The sequence below is a fragment of the Saimiri boliviensis genome, chromosome 1 (genome assembly GCF_048565385.1).
Source record: "Saimiri boliviensis isolate mSaiBol1 chromosome 1, mSaiBol1.pri, whole genome shotgun sequence".
NCBI classification, from domain to species: domain Eukaryota; kingdom Metazoa; phylum Chordata; class Mammalia; order Primates; family Cebidae; genus Saimiri; species Saimiri boliviensis.
In genome coordinates, this window is record NC_133449.1 from 15,391,557 (window position 1) to 15,416,091 (window position 24,535).

At 42.0% G+C, this 24,535-nt stretch overlaps 1 non-coding gene and 1 pseudogene across 1 annotated transcript; both read left to right on the top strand.

Moving 5' to 3' along the window:
• The first annotated feature begins 1,685 nt into the window (after nucleotides 1-1,685).
• Nucleotides 1,686-23,043, top strand: LOC141583606 (large ribosomal subunit protein P1-like; annotated as a pseudogene).
• Nucleotides 18,821-18,937, top strand: LOC120361912 (U5 spliceosomal RNA). Its single transcript, XR_005577950.1, has one exon. It is a non-coding gene; the product is annotated as a U5 spliceosomal RNA (small nuclear RNA).
• Nucleotides 23,044-24,535: the final 1,492 nt, after the last annotated feature.

The following is a 24,535-nucleotide window of genomic DNA, read 5'->3' on the forward strand; positions in this document are numbered from 1 at the left end:
CACAGGCAGGAGAAGCAGGGCGCAGGCAGGAGAAGTAGGCGCAGGCAGGAGAAGCAGAGTGCAGGCAGGAGAAGCAGGCACAGGCAGGAGAAGCAGGAGGAGGCAGGAGAAGCAGGAGGAGGCAGGAGAAGCAGGAGCAGGCAGGAGAAGCAGGGCGCAGGCAGGAGAAGCAGGCCGCAGGCAGGAGAAGCAGGAGGAGGCAGGAGAAGCAGGAGGAGGCAGGAGAAGCAGGAGCAGGCAGGAGAAGCAGGGCGCAGGCAGGAGAAGCAGGCACAGGCAGGAGAAGCAGGAGGAGGCAGGAGAAGCAGGAGGAGGCAGGAGAAGCAGGAGCAGGCAGGAGAAGCAGGGCGCAGGCAGGAGAAGCAGGTGCAAGCAGGAGAAGCAGGCGCAGGCAGGAGAAGCAGGTGTAAGCAGGAGAAGCAGGGACAAGCAGGAGAAGCAGGAGGAGGCAGGAGAAGCAGGCGGGACCTGCTCATAGCCGGTTTCCCAGCACAGCCTGGCTGTAATCACGTGACTGTCTTGCTGGAAGATGCTCTGGATGGAGACTGAGGCATGTGCCGAAAAACAGCATGTCTGGAAGCCTGGACACCATGTCACAGTGGAGGGGCAGCCCTCACCTGCTGTAGGGTAGAAGATTCAGCCTGGCCATTGAGCCCTGGAGTCAGGGCGTCCCCACCTGAGCCACCACCTTAGGTGTCATGGTGTCACCTGGACAGTCCCACCTCCCCAGGAGGACTGGTGCTCCTCAGGGAAGACCGTGTGGTGTGCAGTCAGCTCTGACTATTGCACAGCCTAGCCCTGGTCAAACCCGTGTCCCCTGGGCTAGTCCCCATGCTGGGTGTGGCAGGTGCAAAAGCGTATGGCATACAGTCCTTGTCCTGAGAATGGGCCAGCCTGGTGGCAGAAAGGGATGATGAGAGTCTTGGTGGCAACAAGAGTGGAAGGGCTAAGGATGGATACCACACAGGGTCCCAGTGCGTGGTGGGAGCACAGCAGGGGCACTGAAGGTAGAATGGGAGTCATGGGGTAAGGGACGGTGTTAAAGGGAGAGGAGGATTTCTCAAAGGCAGAGAGTCCTGGATGGGAAAAGCAGAGTCCTGGAGGGAAGAGGAGAGACGGAGTGAGAGACTAGAGTCCAGGCAGCCCGAGGCCCGAGCAGGTGGCCAGGGAGCCTCGAGAGGACCTCAGGCAAGCCACAGCAATGCTTCTTCATGAAGGTCACCTGAATTTCTGTGCAGATGGCTGCCAGCGCTTGAAGCCGAAGCTGAGGAGCCTTGATTTGACCTCAAGAAAAGAGAAAACATTACTTGAGTCATCTACAGCCTAATTCATGCTAAGTCCACAGACCTGAGTCCACTTCTTTTTTTTGAGATGGAGGCTCACTCTGCCGTCCAGGCTGGAGTGCAGTGGCGTGATCTCGGCTCACTGCAACTTCGGCCCCCCAGGTTCAAGCGATTCTCCTGCCTCAGCTTCCCAAGTAGCTGGGATTAGAGGCACACAGTACCACGCCTGGCTAATTTTTGTATTTTTAGTAGAGATAGGATTTTTCTGTGTTGGCCAGGCTGGTCTCAAACTCCTGACCTCAGGTGATCCTCCCGCCTCCCAAAGTGCTGGGCTTACAGGTGTGAGCCACTGCGCCCGACCCACTTGATCCACTTCTGTTGGTTCCTCCCATGGACGGACTCATGGCCCAGATGAGGCCGGAAGGCTCTATTGGGGTAGTTGTGACCCAGTGTCCTGAGGGCAGAAGTAACACCTTTCCTTTTGTTTTCATTACTTCCTGCTGGAAGCAGAAAAATCCTAGAGTGGCACTCCTTGTGAAGTTAAAGTCCCTAAGCTCTTAAAGAATGTTTTGTTCTTTCTCTGATTGGCTGAGTAGACCAGGAATGGTGGGAAGGGGGAGGACAGAGGGGGAGGTGGAGAGAAGATGGGAAGAAGGAAGGATGGAGGAGGAAGGAGACAGCGAGAGGAGCTTTGAGGGCAAGAAGAGAGGACACTCAGCGAGGCACGGTGGCTCACACCTGTAATCCCAGCACTTTGGGAGCCCAAGGTGGGTGGATCACAAGGTCAGGAGTTCAAGACCAGCCTGGCCAATATGGTGAAACTCCGTCTTTACTAAAAATACAAAAAATACAAAAAAAAAAAAAAATTATCTGGACATGGTGGCACATGTCTGTACTTCCAGTTACTTGGGAGGCTGAGGCAGAAGAACTGCTTGAACTGGGACCCGGGAGGCAGAGTTTGCAGTGAGCCAAGATTGAGCCACTGCACTCCAGCTTGCGCTATAGAACAAGACTCTGTCTCAAAAAACAAACAAACAAACAAACAAACAAAAAACAAAAAAACAAAAAACAAAAAACGAAGAGAGGACCTCATTTGCCTTAGAAAATCAAGTTTAGCTCCAAACTCCTGAAGCTATGGAAAGGGCGGGTTGGTCTCTTCCTTGAGAAATCCTTCCAGGACCTTCCTAGTAGCTGGGTCGGGCTTTCTGGTTGGGTTGGGACAAGCTGCTTCAGTCAGGATCCGATCAAAAGGCAAACCATACCAATGAACTGAACACAGAGAATTTCATATTAAAAATTGTTAAGTATAAATTGTTAACCAGGTGACTAAAAGGGTAAAATGAACTCAAAAGTCTCACGCGGGTAACCACACAGGAAGCAGCTACCACCCCTGAGGCTGTGGGAAGAGAGGAAGAGTTTGAGGCTTAAAGGACGGGTCCTGCACCGCCAAATCCAGTCTTTGGAGGTGGCCACTGTTTGGCTGGTGCTGGGGTCTCTGAGCTACAGGAGGGGTTCTGTGGAGCTGGGACCCAGACCTCTGAAGAGGGTGTCTGCTTGGCTGGTGCTGGTGAAAGAGGAAGGCAAATTGAGGCTGCTTCTGCAAGAGGTTAGAAAACCACATACTGGATCCAGCTGCTGTTATCACAGGAGCTGTGGCTGCCAAGGCAGAGAAGAACAGCTGCGTGACAAGGAGGAGTCAGTCCTTCCAGCCTCTCAGTCCCCCATCCCCGCTGCCGGCAGAGCCTAATAGAGAGCCAGCTGGTGACACCAACATGGGCTTTGCAGAGTCCCAGCCCCGGACCACAGAGCTGATTCTGGAAGTGAGCTGGGAGCCGATGGAGGATCTGGTGGTGTGTTCATAACTCAGCGCACAAGCCTGAGCCTCCTTCGTGTGTTTGGGGCGGGGGGGCGAGAGAGGCAAGCCTTGTCCTGAGAGAAGAACTGTTACTAGGTCTCAGCATAGAAAACACGAGCAACATTTGGGGGGGAGGGGAGAATCACTCCTAAGTGTACTTCCCAAAATGGCCTCTGTGAACCTTTTGGGGTACTGTTTCCAGTCTTTTTGGGGAGGAGGATGGGGAGAGAATCTTGCTCTGTTGCCCAGGCTGGAATGACGTGATACGATCTCTGCTCACTGGAACTTCTGCCTCAGCCTCCTGAGTAGCTGGGATTACAGGCGTGTGCCACGACACCCAGCTAATTTTTCTACTTTTACTGAGATGGGGTTTCACCATGTTGGCCAGGCTGGTCTAAAACTCCTGACCTCAGGTGATCCACCCACCTCGGCCTCCCAAGGTGCTGGGATTACAGGGTAAGCCAGTCATTTTCTATGCATTGCCTCAAAAAGTGGCTTTGATGTCTATGGTTTTACACCTTCATTTCCTTTTTTTGTATATAAAACATCACTGTATGTTATGGATTGAATGTGTCCCGCCCCACCCCCCATAAGCGCTTGAAGTCCTAACTTCTAGTCCTTGTGAATGTGATCTTATTTGGAGACAGTGTCTTTGCAGATGACTGAGCTAGGATGAAGGCACCAGGATGAGCCCAATTCTAGTGTGTCAGGTGTCCATATGAAGAGGGGGAATTTGGCTACGGACACAAACCCAGGGAGAATGCCATGTGGAGGCTGAAATTATGCTGCTACAAGCCAAGAAACACAAAGAATGGACGGCAGCCACCTGCAGCTAGGAGAGAGGTCCACGGCAGGTTCTCCCTCAGAGGCCCGAGAGGAAACCAAGCCTGCCAACACCTTCATTTCAGACTTTTAGCTTCCAGAGGTGCGGGACAATTAAATTCAGTTGTTTAAGGCATCTGGTTTGTGGCCATTAGTTATGGCGGCCTTAGCAAACGAACAGCAAGCTGATAACAAGCAGGAACAGTTTAAGTATGTTCCCGTGTTACTGTGAGCGCCTCCTAAATATTTTAATTACATGCAGTACTCCACTACGTGAATGTTGTCTAATTTATTTTGGACATCTTTTGGCTGTTGTAAATAGCATTCTATGGATCATTTATTTTGGTCATCATCTTTTCTTTTTTACAATTCTTATTTCTAAAAATTTACAGGGTACATAGAGAGGGGTAGAGTCCAAGCAGCCAGAGCCCCAAGGGGTTACATGTATATAACGAATAGTGATTTTGTTACATGTATATAGCGCATAGTGATCAAGTTAGAGTATTCAGGGTGTCCATCACCTGAGTACAATCCATTTTGTAAACTACATCACCCCATTCTGTTATCAAACAGTGAATTTATTCCTTCTATCTGACTGTGTTTGTGCCCTCTAACCGATGTCTCTTCATCTTCCCCTCTCCTCCACATTCAGCCTTCCCAGTCTTTGTTACCCGTCTCTGCACTCTACTTCCATGTGACCAGATTTCTTAGTTTCCACATGTGAGAGCATGCGATACTTGTCTTTATGTGCCTGGCTTATTTCACTGAAGATAATGACCTCCAGTTCCGTCCATGTGGCTGCACAGGATTATATGTATATAACTAAATTTATACAAATTTAATTTGCAAAAATTTAGTTTTATAAATATTGTAATATTATAAATATTAGTTGGCCATAAAAGAGAATAAAATCATGTCAATTGCAGCAACATGGATGGAACTAGAGGTCATTATCTTCAGTGAAATGTATGTATACAAATATACACACACACAATGGAATATTATTTGATCATAAAAGAGAATAGAAAAATGTAAAATATATAATATACGAAAGAAAAATATATATTATATGTAAAAGAGAATACATATATATTATATATATATGTTATATATAATGTTTTCTTTATCCATTTACCTGTTGATGAACACTTCAGGTTGAGTCCGTATCTGGCTCTTGGGAATAACGCTGCAAATAAACATGTGATTGCAGGCATTCCTTTGATACATTAATTCTTTTTTTTTTTTTTGGTTGAGGGGTAGATACTCAATAGTGGGACTGTTGAATTGAATGGTAATTCCATTTTTAGTTTTTTGAGAAATCTCCATACTGTCTTCCATAGCAGCTATACTAGTTTATATTCCGGCCAACCGTGTATAATAATAGTTCCCTCTTCTCTGCCTCCTTGCCAACTCTGTCATTTTTTTTTTTTGTCTTTTTAATCATAGCCATTCTGACTGGACTAAGGTGATACCTCAGATAGTGCCTTTCTCTGATGATTAGTGATGTTGAGCATTTTTTGGTATACTTGGTGGCCATTTGCATGTCTTCTTTTGAGAAATGTCAGGATTATTTAGGGTTTTTTCTTCCTCTTGAGTTGCTTGGGTTCCTTATATATTCTGGTTATTAGTCCCTTGTTGGATGAATAGTTTGCAAATATTTTCTCCCATTCAATAGGTTGTCTCTTCACTCCATTGATTATTTCTTTTGGTGGCAGAAGCTTTTTAGTTTAATATAGTACAATTTGGTCATTTTTGTTGTTGTTGCTTGTGCTTTTGAGGTCTTAGCCATAAACTCTTTGTCTAATGTCCGGAATAGTTTTTCCTAGGTTTTCTTCCAGTATTTTTATAGTTTAGTCTTCAGTACATTTTGAATTGATTTTTGTATATGGGGAGAGATGGGGGTTCAATTTCATTCTTCTGCATTTGGCTATCTAACTTTCCAAGCACTGTTTATTGAAGACAGTGTCTGTTCTTCCGTGTAAGTTCTTGCTGGCTTTGTTGAAGATCAGTTGCCTATAAACATGTGGCATTATTTCTGGGTTCTTTATTTCATTCCAGTGGTCTATGTGTCTATTTTCATACCAACACCATGCTGTTTTAGTTACTATAATGTTGTAACATATTTTGGAGTCAGGTAATGTGATACCTCCAAATTTGTCCTTTTTACTAAGGATTGCTTTGGCTATTCGTGCTCTTTTTTTGGTTCCAGATGAATTTTGGAATAGTTTCCTCTAATTCTGTGAAGAATAAATTTTTTTTTTTTTTTTTTTTTTTTTTTTTTTTGGCAATGGAGTCTTGCTCTGTCACCCAAACTGGAATGCAGTGGCACAATCTCAGCTCACTGCAATCTCTGGCTCCCAGGTTTAAATGTTTCTCCTGCCTCAGCCTCCCCAGTATCAGGGACTACAGCTGCCCACCACCATGCCCAGCTAATTTTGTATTTTTAGTAGAGACGGGATTTCACCATGTTGACCAAGCTGGCCTCGAACTCCTGAACTCAGGTGATCCACCCGACTTGGCCTCCCAAAGTGCTGGTATTACAGGCATGGTGGCCAAGCCATCATGGCCAGCCTTGACACTGGTGTTTTGATAGTGATTGCATTGACTCTGTAGATTGCTTTGGACAAGATAGTCATTTTAACAATATTAAATCTTCTGATCTGTGAGCATGAGATGTTTTTCTATTTGTTTCTGTCATCTTCAATTTCTTTCATCAGTATTTTGCAGTTTTCCTTGTAGAAATATTTCATCTCCTTGGTTAAATTTATTCCTGGGTATTTGTTTTTAGCTATTGCAAATGGGATTGTCTTTTTTATTTCTCTCTCAGTTAGATCATTACTGGTGTATAGAAATGCTACTGATTTTTACACATTGATTTTGTATCCTACAATTTCACTGAATTAATTTATCAAATCTATTTTTTTTTTTTGGTGGAGCTTTTAGATTTTTCTAGATATGATACCAGGGACAATTTGATGTCATTTTTTTTCCAATTTGGATGCCTTTTATTTTTTGCAAGTGCTTGATTGCTGTGGTTAGGACTTTCAGTACTGTGTTGAATAGCAGCCATGAAAGTGGCCACCCTTGTCTTGCCCCAGTTCTTAGAGGAAGGACTTTCAGCTCTTCCCCACTCAGTATGATGTTAGCTATGGGTTTGTTACCTATGGCCTTTATGATTTTAAAGTATGTTCCTTCTCTGCCAAGTTCATTAAGAGCTTTTATCTTGAAGGAATGCTGAATTTGATCAAATGCTTCTTCTGCATCTATTGAGATAATTATATGATTTTTGTCCATCATCTTGTTGATGTGATATATCATGTTTATTGATTTGCATGTATTGAACTATCCTTGCATCTCTGGTATAAATCCTGCTTATTTGTGATGTATGCTCTTTTTGATGTAATGTTGGATTTGGTTAGCTGGTATTTTGTTGAGGATTTTTGCGTCTATGCTCATCAGGGATACTGGCCTGGAGTTTTCTTTTTTTGTTGTTGTATCCTTGTCTGGTTTTGATATTAGGGAGAATTCCCTCCGCTTCAATTTTTTGGAATAGTTTTGGGAGTATTGATATTATTTATTTTTGGAATAGTTTCGGGAGTATTGATATTATTTATTGTTTGTACTTGTGGTAGAATTTGGCTGTGAATCCATTCAGTCCTGTGTTTTTCCTTGTTGGAAGACTTTTTATTACTGATTCAATCTTACTGCTTGTCATTGGTCTATTCAGGTCTGTTCTTATTTCCTTCAGATAGATTTCTTGACATGAGATGATTGGGTGAGATTCTTTTTAAGGTTTCTAACACAAAAAACATTTTGTTTGTTATAAAGTTAGCATGTTTATTTTTGATAATTTGCAAAATAAAGGATAATGTAAAAAAATAGACCATGCTTACATTAAATCACACCAGCCAGCAATGTCCCATGTAATTTTTTTTTTTTTTTTTTTTTTTTTTTTTTTGAGACGGAGTTTTGCTCTTGTTACCCAGGCTGGAGTGCAATGGCGCGATCTCAGCTCACCGCAACCTGCGCCTCCTGGGCTCAGGCAATTCTCTTGCCTCAGCCTCCTGAGTAGCTGGGATTACAGGCGTGTGCCACCATGCCCAGCTAATTTTTTTTGTATTTTTAGTAGAGACGGGGTTTCACCCTGTTGACCAAGATGGTCTCGATCTCTTGACCTCGTGATCCACCTGCCTCGGCCTCCCAAAGTGCTGGGATTACAGGCTTGAGCCACCACACCCGGCCAGTCCCATGTAATTTTAACTTACTTTTTGACAATAATTTTTAAGGCTCTCAGTACTTACTACCAAATCCTTTCCATAAAGTTCCATTTCCACCAACAAACAAAAATTGTGTATGAAAAAGTCTATCTTACAGCATCCTCCAGTAATAAGTATTATCACCAGTAACAACTATTGTCACCTTTTAAATTCTTTGGAAATTTGAGGCCAGGCATGGTGGATCACACCTGTAATCCCGGCACTTTGGGAGGCTGAGGTGGGCAGATTACTTGAGGTAAGGAGTTCGAGACCAGCCTGGTCATCATGGGGAAACCCCGTCTCTACTAAAAATATAAAAATTAGGCAGGTGTGGTGTCGTGTACCTGTAATCCCAGCTACTTGGGAGGCTGAAACACAAGAACTTGAATCTGGGAGGTGGAAGTTGCAGCGAGCCGAGATCATGCCACTGCACTCCAGCCTGAGCAACAGAGCAAGATTCTGACAAAAAAAAAATTAATGGCGAAAATCATGTCATAGTTTTACTTGGCGTTTGATTTCTTTGGGATTTGATACTTCAAAGTACTTTTTAGCTATTTGTTTGCCCTCAGATACATTGTTTAATGAAGCACATTGTCCTGCTTAGTTTTTTTTTAAATCAGGTCTTAGTGTTTTTCCTGTGCACTTGGTAAACTCTTTATAAACCACGTATTGACTTTTAGTTAAACTGGTTACAGGTCTTTTCCTTTTTCTTTTTTACCTTTTAATATAGATCGTTTAAGATGCCCATTTTGTGTATTCACATCTGTTGGTTTTTCTCTTTGTGTTTTCTTCCACTGCTTTAACTTTAGGTGGTTCTCTCCGTTCCAAGCATTAAGTTATTTGTATGTCCTTCTAGATTTCTTATGTTTTCATGTTTTTAGTTTTAATTCTTTAGGTCACTGAAATTCATTTTGGAGACTAATGAGAATTTGAAGCTTGGGTTTTTAATTGGCTTCCAAATTGTCCCTGCATAATCTATTGAATGGTCCTTCCCCTCGTTATGACTACGGTAGCGTACGTTAAGTTCTATGTGCTCTAGAGCTAGTGTTAGCCTAAGCCTTCTGTTTCACAAATCCACGTTTGTATGTGTGGTAGTACCTTACTTTCTGGCATGATATTTTGTAGTTTTTCTTCATTTCTCACGCACTCTCTACCTATCTATATAAGAAGAAGGCAAAGATGAGAACCAGAAAGCCATCTTGGACTACCCAGATGGCCAAATGGCCACCATGAACCCAGTGGAAAGAAAATCCTGGGAAGAGTGTCTAGAAGGGGTCAGATTTCAGCAGAGCTCTTAGAGATAGGCTGAAATGAAAGGAATGATAACCATCATGGCAGAAAGGAGCAGGTAGGGTTTGTCAGGTCTGGGTGGGGCCAGAGGAACATATCAGGAAGCAGAGAAGGATTCCAAGAGACACAGAGAAGAATGCGGCATGGCTGTGCCCTCAAGGAGCTCAAAGGCAAGTACATAAAGATTACAGTAGTACATAGTAAGTGTCATGATAAAGATGTAAACTTTCTTTGGAAGCTTGAAGGAGGTGCAGTTTTCCTGCCCAGAGCAGTCCAGAGAGACTTCAGAGAGAAAATGACCTTGAGTTGGGCTGGAAGGACGCATAGTAAGTAGATTGCCTGGTGATGGCTTGGTGGGGTTGGCAGCTGTGGAGTACAGTTGTCGGAATTCTGGAAGCAGGACTAGACTGACGGAAGTTGGGAAGCAAGAAAATGGTTGGTGTTTTGGGAGAAGTGCAAATAGTTCAGTCCAAGGGGTGCCCAGTGTTTGTGCCCAAGCCAGGCTGAGAAGCTTGGGTTTAACTGACTGCAATAAAAAGCTGCCGGAGAGTTTAAATGAAACAATGAGGTGATCAGATTTGCTTTCCAAAGGCACCAACCTGGGAGCAGTGGTTAGACTGAATTCAAGAGAAGCAAGATTAGAAATAAGAAGACTGTTTAGGGGGTCACTATAAAAGCCCAGGCTTGAACCAAAGAAATGGGAAGGAGTGGTGGTGAGGGTAACGGGTGAGAGAGACAGATTAGATGTGAGTAGCTTAGGCTCTGGGCTTGGAACTTCTCTTAACAATTGCTCCTTCTGCATGGTTTCCAGCTATAGTGGTTCCCTGGGTGTTACTCCAAGTTGAAGTGACTTTCCTCTAGAGCACCATTTATTCTTTTATGCTTAGATGGAAGGTGAGACCATGTTAGGACCACTGAAGGCTCCATCTGGTATGCTCTAAAAAAAAAAAAAAATGGAACAAACCAACATTTATTGAACCTTGCAATATGAACCCGTGTGTGTGCGTGTGTGTGTGTGTATTTTTTGTTTTTTGAGACGGACTCTTGCTCTTGTCACCAAGGCTGGGGTGCAATGGCATGATCTTGGCTTACTGCACTCTCTGCCTCCCAGGTTCAATCGATTCTCCTGCCTGAGCCTCCTGAGTAGCTGGGAGGCAGGCGCCTGCTGCACACCCAGCTAATTTTTGTGTTTTTGTTAGAGACAGGGTTTTGCCATGTTGACCAGGCTGGTCTCGAACTCCTTACCTTGTGATCCACCTGCCTCAGCTTCCCAAAGTGCTGGGTTTACAGGCGTGAGCCACCGTGCCCAGTCCAGAACCTGTATTTTCTTAACCCTCAAAGCAACTCTATAAATAATATAAATTTTCTGCCATTTCACAGGTAAGAAAACAGATCCAGGGAGACTAAAATGTTGCCCAAGGTTGCAGTGGCTCACACCTGTAATCCCAGCACTTTGGGAGGCTGAGGTAGGCAGATCACCGGAGGTCAGGAGTTCGAGACCAGCTTGACCAACATGGAGAAACCCCATCTCTACAAAAAATTAGCTGGACGTGGTGGTGCATGCCTATAGTCCCAGCTACTTGGGAGGCTGAAGCAAGAGAATTGCTTAAACCTGGGAGATGGAGGTTACAGTTAACTGAGATTGTGCCATTATACTCCAGCCTGGGCAACAAGAGTGAAACTTCGTCTCAAAAAATAAAAATAAAAAAGTTGCTCAAGGTATATAGAAATATAATTGATTTTGTATATTGATCTTATATTCTACAACCTTGCAAAACTCACTTATGAATTCTAGTACCTTGTTTTGTAGATTTTATTGGCTTTGCTAATAAATGATCATGTTGTCTGCAAATTAAGAAAGTTTTGCTCTTTTTTGTATTTCAATGTGTTTTTCTTTTCTTGCCTCACTACACTAGCTATAAACTACAACATACAAGGTAAGACCCTGAATAGAAGTTTGAGAGTGGGTTTCCTTGTGTTAGTGATGACTGCAGGGGAAACATATCTAGTCTCTCATCAGCAAGTACAACGTGAGCTGGTGATATTTTCTAAATGCCCTTTGTCAGGGTGAGGAAATTCTCTTCTATTCCTCATTCACTGAAAGCACAGTTAGACGGGGGTTAGGATTTGAACTCAGTCTCTAAGGCGTGAAAGCCTGGGCAATCAGCCCTTCCAGCAGAGAGAATGGGTGCTCTTTCTTCATCTGTTGGCAGCTCATTTTACAAAAAGCCACTTTCCTGCCCCCCTGAAAATGTTTTTTTTTTTAAACCAGGCAACAGAGAGAAACAGATTTCTCAAAGACTGTTTCATCAGAAACTTGATGAACGTTCTGTGTTGCTCTAATGTACAGGTTCTTACTTCTCATCAGCTAGACTCTTCATTAATTTCATGTAAGTGGTGTAATTAAAGTAACTGTTAATTGGAGTATTACTGAGGTGCCATTATGGTATGTGACAAGCTTTAATTAGCGTGTGGTCTGGCACTTGATGTTCTCAACAAATCGCTCAGAAACAGAGATTGTTCTCTCAAGAGCGGCATTTGATCTGAACGAAAAGGTAGTACAGTTTTAAGGCAATGGGGGGAAAGGGGAGAGAGAAACAGCCTCTAGTGCTTTTATCTTATGAAAGTGAGACTCTTCGCTGCGCCAGCGAACAGCACCGGCACAGTGAAATGAACAGTGCTGGAGACCACATGCTGGTCTGCCTCTACCAGCTGAAGAATGACGTACAAAGAAACCACCTCTCATTGTTTCAGCACGGACATCTCTTTAGCCAAGGTGGCTGCTCTGTAACCAGGTGACCTCTAAAAGTGCACAGTGACCTCACCACTACCTCTGCCTGGAAAGTCTTGGGAAACTCCTATCCCCACTAGGATGCAGCACACTGGGATCCAGGAGTCACCTTATTCTCTCTCCTTTCCTTCCTTCCTTCCTTCTTTCCTGTTTCTCCCTTCCTTCCTCCCTTTTCTCTTTCTCCTTCCTTCCTTTTCTTCTCTTTCCCTCCCTCCCTTCCTCCCTTCTTCCTTTATATCTCTCTCTTTTTCTCCTTTCCTCCCTTCCTTTCTTTCTTTCTCCTTCTTTCCTTTCTTCTTCCTTCCCTCCTTCCTCTTTCTTTCTCTTTTCTTCCCTCCTTCCCTTCCTTCTTTCTTTCCTTCCTTTTTTCTCTCTCTTTACCTCCCTCCCTCCTTCCCTCCCTCTTTCCCTTCCTTCCTTGTTTCCTACCTTTCTCTCTCTTTACCTCCTTCCTTCCCTCCCTCCTTCCCTTCTTTCCTTCCTTCCTTCTTTCCTTCCTTCCTTCTTTCTTTCCTTCCTTCCTTCCTTCTTTCCTTTCTTCCTTCCTTCTTTCCTTCCTTCCTTCCTTTCTTTCTTTGACAGAGTCTTGCTCTGTTGCACAGGCTGGAGTGCAGTGGTGTGATCTCAGCTCACTGCAGCCTCAGCCTCCTAGGTTCAAGCAATTCTTCTGCCTCAGCCTCTCAAGTGTCTTAGACTAAAGGCACCCGCCACCATGCCAGGCTAATTTTCATATTTTTAGTAGAGACAGAGTTTCACCAGGTTGACTAGGCTGGTCTCGAACTCCTGACCTCATGATCCACCCACCTCAGCCTCCCAAAGTGCTGGAATTAAAAGTGTGAGCCACGGTGCCTGACCCTCATTTTTTCTTATATCAACACAGTCATCTCTCCATCTAACAAATATTTTCTGAGCACACACTATGTGTCTAAGGTGCTAAGGCTATTGGAAGATGTAATATGGCCCCATCCTTGAAAGGCTCGCAGGGTTCCATGACTGTGTGTTCACGCAGCAGCAGTGCCTGCTCCCACCAGGCACTCTCGTGGTAGAAACTGCCTATCACTATCCCCATGAATGCTGCAGGGATGTCTTATTCTATTTTGTACCCTTGGGTCTCAAACACCTGGTGCAACACCTGAAACATTAATTAACAAGCTGTTAATATGAATCCTTCCATTTTCATTCATGACATTAAAATGCATAAAGCAGTGGAGTGGAAAAAATATTGTTTCAGAATTGAAATGCTTGCCAGCTGGGTAAATATGAATCAATCAGTTGTATCTTTTTGAACCTCAATTTTATTCATCTTCAAAATGGAAATTAAAAAAATATCACACAGTTTTGAGATTTACATGAGGCGCAAATGATATATTTTATACAATTACACATGTTTAACTGAAAAGTGCTGATACAATTATTAATAAGTGATTCTATTAGTTATTAATGAAAAATTTAACTGGATTCCATTTAAGATTACATCTCAGGGAGAGTGCCGTTGCTCACACTGGCAATCCCAGCACTTTGGGGGGCCGAGGCAGGTGGATCACTTGAGGCCAGGAGTTTGAGACCAACCTGGTCAACACAGTGAAACCCCATCTCTACTAAAAATATAAAAATTAGCTGGGTGTGATTGCACACGCCTGTAATCTCAGCTACACAGGAGGCTGAGGAAAAAGAATCGCTTGAACCTGGGAGGCAGAGGTTGCAGTGAGCCAAGATGGTGCCACCGCACTCCAGGCTGGTCAACAGAGTGAGACTCTATCTCAAAAAAAAAAAAAAAAAAAAAAAAAGATTACGACTCAAACATCCAAAGAACATTATTGCCTCTTCTATTCTAAAAAATTTTCTAAGAAATCAGTTCCCATAATTCAGGAGCTCTTCTCGTAGCTAACAGCCCTGTTGGTCAGAAAGAAAAGCTTTAAGATAAATATTTCCTACAACAAATTCCCTATGAATTTCTATGAAATGCAAACTCATAGGTTGTGTTTGTTTAGTTGTTTTAATCAACTCGGATCAGCATTTTGATTCAATGCGCATCCATCTATTGCTTCTACTGCAAAACCAATACAAATAGATCACAACCTATTTAACTACCTAGCTTACAAATTTTCAATTTTAATTTAGTTAAAAAAATTAACTGAGTTTGTGCCAAGGGTACAATTGTAAGAGGGACATGGCTGGTTTATCAATAAGGCTTGCTAAATTGCACACCTATAACCAGTGGACAGAAGTCTTACTTCCATGGTAAAATATTGGGAATGAGCAGTAAGTCAATGGCAACAGAAAATTAGAGAGGCATTTTCCAGATAGGATGCAATCTCGAAGGTTCCTTCTCTCACTTAGAGTCACAAATACTCAACCGTATAATCTTTCACAATCCTCGCATATCTTGGGGTACTTAGACAACGCACAGTTAAAGCAATGGAAAAAAAGAGCTGCTATACTCCATTGTTTGGTAGAACACAACTATTCTTTAGAGATTGATCTTAGAGCACTTGCAAATGGAGAGACTCAGAGCACTCCACAGGAAGCTTGTCAGCACTGACCCTTGGAAGCTATTGGACTGAAAAGGATGAAAAAGTGTTGTCCAAAGAGAGGAAGAGATGAGCCCCAGGGCCACCAAGTCGCACAACTTGATTGAGCACCATTCACATTATAGACTCCAGGAGACGTCATTCACACAACATCAACTTTGCACAGGCAGTGATTCTAGTTCTGGATAAGGACTTTCCCAGTAAAGTTGGGATCAGTATTTAACATCAGAACTATTTCACAGTATATACACATAGTATTAGCAAATCTATACCTAATTCAATCTGTAGGCTAAGCCAAGTGTTGAGTACAAAGTTAAACCCTCAGATGCCACCAAAGGCAGAAACCTGAACTGGATAGGCATGTAGGTGGATTTCCTGGTTGGGTAGGTCAGTTTCTGAGGTCTCATTGAATTGGTGAAACCAGGCTTGGATCAGCCAAGATTTACCCTGTGAAACCATTAGAGAAATAAGCATGGTGTCTTCCCGTGTGATTCATGACACTTCTGAATTTGTACATTAAGAGGTTGCATATTAGAATACTTGGTACTTTGTTTAATAGTTTAAAAAAAAAAGCAGCAGCATAGAGTTCTTATTAAAGGATTAATGCCAAGACTTTTATTTGTCTACCAAATTATTCTAAGTCAAGACAAGAGAATTCTATAAATACATTTTATTATGGCAGCCTCTCTCTGACTCTCAGAAACTTCTCTCAATGAACGTCATTATTCAAGGCTGCAATTGTCAGACTGTGCATGCACAGATAATAGCTCTCCATTCATTGTATAACTCTCGGTGAGGAAACAGTCTCAATTTCTTTCCTAAAAAGCTCTACAGCCTAGAAAAACATGATTGAAGACAGTATCGTTTAAGTTCTCTCTAAAGGGCATGATTTTCCTGAAGCATTTTTGTTAACCCTGTAAGAATCCAGCGTTGCTTCTGCCCAGGTGATTCTTTCTGACCTTTTTTACTAGACAGATATTCCAACATTTTACTTTAGATATCAATTGACAAAGTAAATATACATATACCCAAACTAAAATTTCAATTTAGCCGCTATCATCCCATTGAGAAAGGAAGGATTAGACTTTATTGATTCTTTAAAAAAAAAAAAGTTAGACAATGTTTTTTGGATAACAGATAGTGTTCTAGGTGCCGGAGATTCAGCACTGGGTAAAAAGACAGAGTTTCTGTATTTGTGAAATTTACATTCTGGTAGGGAAGGCAGAATGGACAAATAAATATAATGTGTCAGGTGATAAATACAGAGAAAAACAGAGCAGGTGAGGTGATATGACAGAATGCTTTTAAAAGCATGTTTTCAGTCTTTGAGGCTTCATGAGGTATGGGCTCATAAATAAGAAGATCCTCTGGCTGCCGTAAGGAGAATGGATTGGAAGGAGCCAGCATGACTGAAGGAGGTGGAGGTTTCAGGAGTCTGCTGTAATTGCACAGACAATTAGTTACTGGAGGATGTTTGCCACCAAGATGGTGCCAGTGCTGAGAAAGGAAGACATCAGGAGCTCTAACACAGATGACAGGAATCCCCAGGACAACATGGAGAGCAACCAGCCAAGACTGCAGCAAGTCAGACGTTCTGGGGAGGGCTACTTCATGGGGATGAACAACTTGAGAGAGATTTAGACAATCAGCAACGAGTTTGGGGTTGAATTGGTGATCAACACATGAAAACTAAGCCAACGGGACAATTAAACAATATTAGATGAGAAAGGAAAAGTATTAAAAGGTTACAACATGGCTCCCTTCTGCACTTCCCATATAATCCCAATCACGTAAATTGAATATTGAGGTAGACAAAATTATGGCGTAACTATATTGGAAAGATGGGGGGATGAAAAGAGTACGTGATGCCCGCAGGAAAGAATTAAACACTCATCCGCCCTGGTGGGAAGTCAGAGGATAATGCTAAAATAAAATTCACCAAAGAGCATGTCATCTAGACTCAAGGAAGTGAATTAAAAAAAAAATAAATAAATAAAGCTGAAAGAGGTGCCTCCACGTGCTCTGAGAGTAGTGTCTACTTTTTTATCTTTTAAAAATAACACAGTGGTAGAGTTGTTTGATTCTTAAATATTGTGCCTGTATGTATAACTTTAATAAAAATAAAAACAAACAACAGTAACAAAAAAACTTTTTTTAATGAAAGTACATAGAGGAAATATTTGCACTGGATATAGTTAAGGAAATCTTATATTTAGCCTGTATGAAAAAAGTTTACAACTCAATAAGAAGACAAGCAACCCAATTTTAAAACTGGCAAAAGATTTAACAGATGCTTTAAAAAGAAGTTACGTGAATGGCCAATGAACACTTAAAAAGATGTTCAACATCTTTAGTCATGGGGAAATGTAAATTAAAACTAAAATGAAATACTACTACAGACCAAGCGGAATGGGTAAAAAGTTTTTAAAAAGACTTACAATACCAAGCGTTGGCAAGGATGTGAAGTAACAGATTTCTATATATTGCTGGTGAGAGTGTAAAATGGGACAAACACTTTGAAAAGTAGTTTGGCTTTATACAATTAAACATAAACTTTCTTTATCACTCCTAAATTCCAATTCTAAGTAATTACCCAGAAAGAATTAAAACACAGGCTGGACGTGGTGTCTCACGTCTGTAATCCCAACACTTTGGGAGGTCGAGGCGGGAGGATCACAAGGTCAGGTGAGTGGATCACAAGGTCAAGAGATTGAGACCACCTGGCCAACATGGTGAAATCCTGTCTCTACTAAAAATACAAAAATTAGCTAGACATGGTGATGAACGCCTGTAGTCTCAGCTATTTGGGAGGCTGAGGCAGGAAAATCTCTTGAACCCAGGAGGCAGAGGTTGCAGTGAGCCAAGATCACGTGACTGCACTCCAGCCTGGGCAACAGAACAAGACGCCATCTCCATCTCAAAAAAATTAAAAAAAAAAAAATAGAATAAAAACACATGTCCCCAGAAAATATTCGTTTGCTATATTAACAGTAGCTTTATTCATAATAATTAAAACCTGTGGGAAAAGCTCCTGAATGTCTACCAGTAAGTAAGTGGATAAACAAATTGTGTTATATTCAGGCAATCAAAAGAACAACCAGTGATACTTGAAACGACATGAGTAAATCTTGAAATATTATGCTGAGAAGAAGCCAGACACAGAAGAGTGCATACTGTATGATATCATGTGTCTGAAGTTCTAGAGCAGACAAAACCAGTATGTACTGATAGATCCGTGGTGACCTGGGGAGAGAGTGAAAGGGTGCGCTGGCTGGGATTGACTACAAATAAAAATAAAGGATGGATATATACTGTAGGTGTTATACTCCATATAAAATAGGATGTACTCTATATAAGTAAATGGCTATAGACATGTGTATGCCCATTACATATATATATATAGAGTGGATGAAGTACAGATGGATACTCCATCTCATATATGGATATACAGTTGACCCTTGAACTGTGCAGGTCCACTTATACACAGATTTTCGTCTGCCTCTGCCAACCCTAAACAGCAAGATCAATGCTTCCTCTTCCTCTTCCTCTTCAGCCTTCTCAACATGAAGACAATGATGAAGGTTTTTGTGATGATCCACCTCCAATGAATGATAGTAAATATACTTTCTCTTCCTTATAGTTTTCTTAATAACATTTTCCTTTCTCTAGCTTACTTTAATGTTAGATTACAGTATATAACACATACAACATGCAAAATTTGTGTTAATTGTTTATGCTATTAGTAAGGCTTCTGGTCAACAGTAGGCTACTAATATATAAGTTTTGGGGAAGACAAAGTTACATATGGATTTTCAGCCTTATTGAGGGGTTAGCACCTCTGACCCCATGTTGTTCAAGGGTCAGTTGTACTCTATATTTTAATTGGGAAGACGGTTACAGATGTGTATGTATTTGTCAAAACTGACCAAATTGTTCACTTAAAATATATGCGTTTTATTGTTTGCAAGCTATACTGTAATGAAAGTCAAACAATGCCCTAGTTTCTCTTCAGATCATATAAATATTTTGCCTTTTACTAAAGATTCCCATGGAGATGAACACCTCAGAGTTTTTAAACTAATTTTTTGAGGTCTTGCCTTAGCAGGACTAACCACTGAAAAAAAGTCAAACAAATTTTTGAAAGAAGTGAGTTAAAACTGAAGTTAAAAACTGAATAGGTGGGCTGGGCACAGTGGCTCACACCTGTAATCCCAGCACTTTGGGAAGCCAAGGAGCGCGGATCACTTGAGGTCAGGAGTTCAAGACCAGCCTGGCCAACATGCTGAAACCTCATCTCTACTAAAAACACAAAAATTAGCTGGGCATGCTGGCTCACATTTGCAAATCCAGCAATTCTGGAGGCTGAGGCCTGAGAATCTCCTGAACCTGGGAGGCGGAGGTTGCAGTGAGCTATGATTGCATTATTGCAATCAAAATAAATAAATAAATAGAAAGAAAAAGAAAAAGAAAATTAGCCAGGCATAGTCCGAGCTACCAGGAAGATTGAGGCAAGAGAATTGCTTGAACCCAGGAGGTGGGGATTGCAATGAGCTGAGACTCCGTCTCAAAACACACACACACACACACAAAACCTGAATAGGTGGGTTTAAATGACAAATGGAAAATAGGTAAATTGGAATATCAAGTAATGATCTAGAGTGCAGCGTAGAAACAAAGAAAGGAAGGCTAAAAGACGTGACAAAGAGGGGGAGAAGAACTAACATTCAGACTGGAATTCCATTAGGGAAAGAGTGAGAAACTTTTCTCTGGTACTGTAATGGTGAATGGAAGTTATTCTGCACTTAAAACCCACAGAATGTATAACACAGAGAGTGAACCTGAATGTCAAACATGAGCTTTGGTTGATAATGTGTCCATGTTGGTTCATTAACTGTAGAATGCACCACACTGACTGGAATGTTGATGGTGGGAAGGTTGTATATATGTGGTCAGGGAGGAGTATGTGGGAACTCTCTATATTTTCCATTTAATTTTGCTCTGAATAAAAAACTGCTCTAAAAAATAAAGTTGAGTTTAAAAAAATCAGGGGGCAGAACTTACTATGTTTGAAAATAAAAATGTTTCTTACTCCAGTCTCTTTCTATTATAAGTGATATAAATGATTCTCTAATTAAGAATGATTTTCAGATCAAATCCAGAGCACTGTCACAAGAATATGGTCTAAAGTTGAAGCCAAGGATTTGACTCCAAAACTTCTGTTAAAATCTCAGTTAGATTTGAGCTGATTCCCCATAGACCCTTTCAAACACATCAAAGGCCCTTTTAAGGGTCTTCATACTGTGCCTTACTGGCCTTCTCTGTTAAACGATTGGGTACTGCAAATTTCACAAGGAGCTCAAAGTAGAGAAAAGATGATCTTTATGAAATCTGTGGGTGTGGCTTTTGTCTAATAGAGTGAATTCATCAATTGATTCATAAGAAGTCTACAAAGTTTTAAAGGAAATTCATCAGTTTGGACTGAAAGAGACAGAGACAGTACAAAATAAAAAGGAATCTTTGAACTTCTGAACTTCTATTCTTAGAAAAGAGGTAGAGAAAACCACTCAACATTAGCATCTGTTTGCTGGTCCTGAGCCATCCTAGGTGTTCTTTCCCAGGCTGCCTCTGATGATGCCACCTGGAGCAGAGGCACACTGTCCTCTCAGGCATCTATCCACACTGCAGACTTGTGTGCAAAATAGATGAGTGTTTTAAGCAACTAGGTTTGGGAGCAGTTTGTTATTCAGTAATAGAACACTGATACTGGGGCAAGGCACAGTGGCTCATGCCTATAATCCTAACACTTTGGGAGGCCAGAGTGGACTGAGCATATGAGGTTAGGAGTTCCATCAAAACCATCTTGGCCAACATGGCAAAACCCTGCCTCTTCTGAAAGTGCAAAGATTAGCTGGGTGTGGTGGTGGATGCCTATAATCCTAACTACTCGGGAGGCTGGGGCATGAGAATGACTTGAACCCAGGAAGCAGGGGTTGCAGTGAGCTGAGATCATGCCAGTGCACTCCAGCCTGGGCCACAGAGCAAGATTCCATTTTAAAAAACAAAAAAATTGATATTGGTTTTCCAGAATTGATGAAAGATACCAATCCAGAAGATTCCAGAATTCCAATGAATCCCAAGCAGGAAAGCTAAAGGAAATAAATAACAAAATACATGATAATAAAACTAGAGAACATCAAAGAAAGAGAGGTCTTAAGCACAGTCAGGAAAAACTGTTACCAATGGTTCAACCTTGGGACAAGTGTTATCATGTTCACTGTTCTGTTCTTTTAACTGTTTTTAGTGTTTGAAAATGTTCATAGATACATATAGCTAAAATGTTGAAGTAGGTGAACCAAAAATAAAAGAGATCACCTCAAAAGAGAGAAAACAAAATTAGCACCTGACCTCACAACAGCAACAACAACAGCCAAAGGACAGAGGAATAAAACTGTACTAAGATAAAAGAATTCATGTGTTAAGAAGGTTACATAAATAAAAATGAAATGGGTAAATCTCTTTATATCTTCTGGGGAGGGAAAGATTTCTCAATGAGATTTTAAAAAGCATTATCTGTAATAAAAAAAGATAAATATGAAAATATTAAAACACTTCAGTTCAAAAGGCATCATTAATAGGAAAATACCCTGCCTGGGCAGCATGGTGAAACCATGTCTCCACAAAAAGATACAAATAATTAGCAGGTCAGGGTGGCTACAGGGCTCACTCATAGTCCCAGCTACCTGGAGGCTGAGATGGGAGGATCACCTGAGTCTGAGGAGGTTGAGGCTGCAGTGCACCATGATCATGCCACTGTGTTCCAGCCTGGGCAGCAGAGTGAGATTGTATAAAAAAAAAAAAAAAGAAAGAAAAAGAAAAGCCAAGAAATACGAGAGAATTGCACCATATATAACCAAAAAAGGGCTTTTATCCAAAATATTTAAAAGAAAAGAACTTAATAAGATAGACAAGCTAGTGTACTGGTCCATTTTCATACTGCTGTAAAGAACTGCCTGTAACTGGGTAATAAAGGAAAGAAGTTTAATTGACTCACAGTTCAGCATGGCCGAGGATGCCTCAGGAAACTTACAGTCGTGACAGAAGGTGAACGGGAAGTAAGGCACCTTCTTCACAAGGCGGCAGGAAGGAGAAGTGCCAAGTGAAGGGGGAAGCCCCTTATAGAAACATCAGATGGGCTGGGCACAGTGGCTCACGCCTGTAATCCCAGGAGCAGAGGTTGCAGTGAGCGGAGATTGCGCTGCTGCATTCCAGCCTGGCGACAGAGCAACTCCATCTAAAAAAAAAAAAAAGAAATCAGATCTTGTGAAAACTTACTACCAAGAGAACAGCATGGGAGAAACTGCCACCATGAATCAGTTACCTCCACCTGGTCTCTCCCTTGCATGTGAGAGTATAGGGATTATAATCCAAAACGAGATTGGGTGAGGACACAAAGCCTAATCATGTCACCTAGTTAAAAAAAAAATGGACAAAGACTGTGACAGATATTACAGAGGAGGAAAAACACAAATGTAGAGGTTTTCAATCTTATTCATCATCAAGATTTTACACCCATGATGACATAGTGTATTCTCATTAAATTGGAAAAAAAAGTCTGACAAGAACAAGTATTAGGGCATGCGGCAGGAGGTGTGCTTCCACACTGCTTTTGGAAAACAGCTGGGCATTACCAATGACAGCTGAAAACACACATCTTCTACAAGACCCTGCAATTCCAATCCTGAATGTAGACTCTTTTTAAACATTCTTGCCTTTCCTCAGCTGTCATCAAGGTGCTCGGTCCTTCTGCAGAAGCTAAGGCCTTGTTAGGGTGAGGTCCTCACTTCATCCAGCTTCTAGCAATGCCTCCAGCAGGGCCAGCCCATGCCTTCCTGCGACATGGCATCCGTCTCTGAGTCGCCTGCATCTACTCAACCCTCATTCTGCACGACGATGAGGTGACTGTCACGGAGGATAAGATCAATGCCCTCATTAAAGCAGCCGGTATCATGTTGAACCTTTTTGGCCTGGTTTGTTCGCAAAGGCCCTGGCCAGTGTCAACACTGGGAGCCTCATCGGCAGTGCAGCAGCTGGTGCTGCACCTGCAAGAGCTCCTGCCTCTCCACCGCTGCTGCTCCAGCCGAGGAAGAAAGTGAAAGCAAAGAAAGAAGAATCTGAGGAGTCTGATGATGACGTGGGCTTTGGTCTTCTTGACTAAACCTCTTTGATAACGTGTTCAATAAAAAGCTGAACTTCAAAAAAAATAAATTAAATGAAAAAAATAAAAAAAAATTTCTAGCGTATGTACTCAAGACCCAGCGTAAGAGTGCTCATAGGTGCATTGTTTGTAATTAAAAAACTGAGAACAACAAAAATGTCCATAAACAGTGTAATAAATTAATGATGTCAGACATTCATACAATGCACTTCCAAGTAACAATGAAAATTAATGAAATCCTGTGAAATGCAATAGAACAGATGAATTTTCAAAGCATACTGAGTGAAAAAAAAAAAGACTTGAAGTGCACAGATAGCATGATTCCATTAATATAGTGTTCAGTCAGGCAAAACAAAAGTACATTGTGTCCACATACACACACACACACACACACACACACACAGAGAGAGAGGTGGTAAAACTATAAAGAAACAAGAAACTGTTTACCATAAAATTATGGATGTGGTTCCTTTTAGGAGATAGGGAAGGGAGTGTGACCAGGGAGAGAACACCCAGGGGGCTGAGGGGCGATGCCAATGTTTTACCTCTTGCCTGGGTGACGGGCACACAGGAGCTCCCTCCAGATGTATTTATTTTGCTATGCATTGACACACTGTGTTCTTCTGTATGTGTTTGCGATATTCCACAATTTAAACCAAAGTGAGAAGTTCGTGTTGTTTTCTCAGGGTCAAGGCGCTAGTTCCTCACACATTCAGGCGAGGCAGTCTGTCACCAAGACCTCATGTGGCCTGCACTGCAGGCTCTCCCAGCGAAAGCCTGTGCTGCTCTGCCTGCTCCTCTTCCTGCCCAGGGCCCTTCGTCCAGGTCTCACCTCTCCTTCTGTTATCTGGAAAGATGATGTGTAAGAGCCTAGTTTGGAAGTCATAATCAAAGAAGCAGATATGGTTTCCTTCTCTTGCGTTATTGCTGTGAAAACCCTCATCTGATGCTTGTGCCTGAAAGGAGAAGGCTAGGTAGTGTGGGAGATGGCAAAAATGAAAAGCTCCAAGAACACTACTTCAAGCTTTCATCTCATCTCATATGTCTCTGCCCAGTAAAGGAATCCATTTCCATTTGAATGACAATCTGGAAGTAACTTACTTATTCATCCATCAGGAGCTGGGGTTTAGCAAAATGAACCCCATCATCAGAATATGAGCAGAACTGAGAGACAGCCAGGTGGATACTCAGCCCTCAGACAGGAAGGAAATAGGATCACTCGGCTCTCAGATTGGAGGCATCTGGGATTTTAAAAAGAAATGGCACAGAAAAGGGAAAGAAAAGTCACTTACTGTTCATTAAAAACAAACTCCCGATATAGTAACGAACCTGGCTCCAGGTGTAGTAGTGAAAGCAAAATATTGGAAAAAGAATGGAAGCACAAGAAAAGAAGTTATAGATTTAAACTTACCTGTGAAAAATAGGTTAGAAAAAAGGTCCTTCTTATGCCAGAAGTAACTGATGTGATTTGGCTGTGTCTCACCCTAATCTC